This window comes from Procambarus clarkii, chromosome 81 (assembly GCF_040958095.1).
Source record: "Procambarus clarkii isolate CNS0578487 chromosome 81, FALCON_Pclarkii_2.0, whole genome shotgun sequence".
Classification (NCBI taxonomy): domain Eukaryota; kingdom Metazoa; phylum Arthropoda; class Malacostraca; order Decapoda; family Cambaridae; genus Procambarus; species Procambarus clarkii.
Window position 1 is genome coordinate 13,943,107 of NC_091230.1, and position 3,831 is coordinate 13,946,937.

Below are 3,831 nucleotides of genomic sequence, written 5' to 3' on the forward strand. Positions count from 1 at the left end.
GTACGTGGGTGAATTGACACAATTGACTGTTACCAAAAATAGTTGTTGGCATTATTACATTTGCTATATTAGTGTTGGACGCGAGAATAACCGATCCCACGGGACACTTTAATTTACAGCTTCGTACACTAAAAATGATAATTTTGGTAATAATTATCGTGTTCCAACAAAAACAAATAATATATGTCTAAAAAATAATCTTGAGGCAGAGAAACATGGACTTTTTAGACATTTTAGTATATAACTGGGAAAATTATGTATACAAAATGTATATAGAAAACCATCGCTCCTTAATCTTGGCACTAGACTTTCATTATTCATATATATATTGAATACAAACGCAATTTGATGATTGCCAGACATCACCAGAAGATGAGGAGACGATGACGTTTCGGTCCGTCCTGGACCAAGTCGATTATCAATCGACTTTGAGAGTTGGCATGATTTTGATAATGGTCCTGGACGGACCGAAACGTGGTCGTCTCCTCATCTTCTGGTGTGTGGTTTGGTCACCATACCCTCAGTCATGTTATTGTGACTCATCGTCCGCAATTTGATGGTTTCATTAACAACAAATTAAAGGGGATGGCATCTCGTGTCAGATGGCAACTAGATGAGTACTCAAGATAAACCTTTTCAATGGGTTTCTTAAAAATATGAAACACCCTCCGATAATCAATATATTATTTATTTATCATTCATGTATTCAAATAAATGCAGTCAATCAATTATGAATTATTAGCTCAAGCTAATCAGTAATCAGAGGTCACATTGAAAATTGCTTCACACGCTTAAGCGTACAAAATTCCAGATAAAAAGTCAAATAGTTGTAATGTTACTTATATCTATAATCGGAATGGACACGATGCCATACGTTATAAGATGACTGGGAGCCAGCGGTGTTCCAGTGTGGGGCAGGTCAGGTCCTGGTGGCCTGATGCAGGTGTTCCAGTGTGGGGCAGGTCAGGTCCTGGTGGCCTGATGCAGGTGTTCCAGTGTGGGGCAGGTCAGGTCCTGGTGGCCTGATGCAGGTGTTCCAGTGTGGGGCAGGTCAGGTCCTGGTGGCCTGAGGCAGGTGTTCCAGTGTGGGGCAGGTCCTGATGCAGGTGTTCCAGTGTGGGGCAGGTCAGGTCCTGGTGGCCTGATGCAGGTGTTCCAGTGTCGGGCAGGTCCTGGTGGCCTGATGCAGGTGTTCCAGTGTGGGGCAGGTCAGGTCCTGGTGGCCTGATGCAGGTGTTCCAGTGTGGGGCAGGTCCTGGTGGCCTGATGCAGGTGTTCCAGTGTCGGGCAGGTCCTGGTGGCCTGATGCAGGTGTTCCCGTGTGGGGCAGGTCCTGGTGACCTGATGCAGGTGTTCCAGTGTGGGCCAGGTCCTGGTAGCCTGATGCAGGTGTTCCAGTGTGGGGCAGGTCCTGGTGGCCTGATGCAGGTGTTCCAGTGTCGGGCAGGTCCTGGTGGCCTGATGCAGGTGTTCCAGTGTGGGGCAGGTCCTGGTGGCCTGATGCAGGTGTTCCAGTGTGGGCCAGGTCCTGGTAGCCTGATGCAGGTGTTCCAGTGTGGGGCAGGTCCTGGTGGCCTTATGCAGGTGTTCCAGTGTCGGGCAGGTCCTGGTGGCCTGATGCAGGTGTTCCAGTGTGGGGCAGGTCAGGTCCTGGTGGCCTGATGCAGGTGTTCCAGTGTGAGGCAGGTCCTGGTGGCCTGATGCAGGTGTTCCAGTGTGGGGCAGGTCAGGTCCTGGTGGCCTGATGCAGGTGTTCCAGTGTGGGGCAGGTCCTGGTGGCCTGATGCAGGTGTTGTGGCTGGTCAGCACCGGCTCCCTGGGCTGCTCACGCCTCTCTTACAAGGTTACGCTTGAAATATAAAATAAAGAAGTACTCGCCACTCATATCTCATTATAATATTTGTACATTTTACCTTGTAATTGGGACAGGATAAGAGGAAATCTTTAGATCCTCCAGCTTTATGGTCACATATTTTGTTTTATTACAATTTAAGGAAGACAAATTAGTTTTAGGTTTATATTGTTTAATTGTCACCCATTCTTCTCAAATTTAATACGAACTTCTAAAAATCACAAGAATTAAAAGAAACAGAAACAGCCTATTGGAGTCACAGAATTTGACTTTGAACGAGGCTGTAAGTCTTCGTTATCTGAATCTTCATTATTTCAATATTATTTCTAACGAGATGTTTATATTATTTGAAGACAAAGTAAAACTAGAAAAGTAAAAATATATAAAAATATTTGATATATTTTGTACTGTTCGTCGTTGTTGTTTGTGTTATTCACTCGAGGAGAAAACCCATACGTTCACAAGTGCTGGTATTTTTGTTTCAATTTGTTTATATACTATACTTTTCTAGTGGATTAAATTAATTGTTTCAGACGTATTACACCTTATAAACGACTAGTAACCCGTTTACATGGTGTACGTTTGAACATTGTTACGTATCAAATTCTTTTCTTGTGTAACTTTGAATTGTTGATGGTTGACTATGGCGCGAGGCGGACCGCGCCTCACCGCGCCTCGCCGCGTTATTCCTCTACACTTTGGTGAGAGTAGCAGTGAGTTAGAGACACCTGGTTCAACGTTGACCCCGTGTGACCGTCTTGGCACCTACCTACTCCGCCTGGGGACCCTCGAACAACGCGACCAGATCCTAACTATCGTGTCAATACTGTCGTCAGCCATTCCTTTCCAAGACTTGAAGACCTGTCTAAAGTCTTTCAGCTGGGTGTGTGCGGGCGGGGTCAGGCGCTCACCACCCCTGGGGTCACCAGGGGTCACCAAGGGTCACCAGGGGTTACCAGGCATCTGACCAACAGTGCTACAAGGCACAGTAGTGTCTCGGTGAAAGACATATAGAGCAATATATACAGACATATAGTGTATATAGCTTTGTGGCTATATTCACTTCCCGACGTGTATATAGCCACAAGGCTGTGTGTTATATCACTCACGTGTCGTGCTGGACTAACTCAACAACACCAACTTAACACTCAAACTCACAAAGGTAAGTTAAATGTAAATATTGTAGAATGTATGGCCTTTCTTGATTCAATAATTACTGATATTGGCTGTCAATTTTCTACTTCAGTTTATTAAAAAAAACACATTTACGAGTCTAGGTGTACAATGTATAGTTTAGGGTAAAACTTTAATAAACTGAATACAATCAAAATTTTACTAAATAGAGGTATCAATATCTGTTCACATTATAAACTATATAATATTGAAGTTAAGTTCTTATATGAGTTTTGAATCACTTGCTTTTTACCCAAGCTAAGTATTTTATATAATTTTCAGGAAATTCTTAAATAATACATTTCTACTTATTGTCAGAGTTCTCAGAGTCCCCAAAGACATTCACTGTTAATATTCCGTATTTGGGTCCTGTTAGCTGTTATATTAGAAAGTAACTTCGTAATATTCTAAGACATTCATGTCACAAATTAATTTTCAGTTTGTGTTTACTAATAATTACACTATTAGGAACTCTTCAAGACTTACCCTTTGCCCTTTGACCTCAGATCTCAACCCACAATTAACCTGTTCTCAGGCCATGTAGCGGCCGACCACATATATACCTTATAATCTTACTTTGTTAAAGAATGTGTTTAACTTTTCCTATAGACTTACTGACTTTCTACTTCCCACGACAGTGAAATAGACATAGATATTAATATATTATTTATTCAGCGGTAGGTTGGATTGGGGGGCTAGGCCTGTAGGAAGGTAATTAAGAATATTACTGCATTTAATCATAATAGTTGTATACGTATTGTGCATTAAGATCAAAATATTTAGTTATTATTATTATTATTATTATA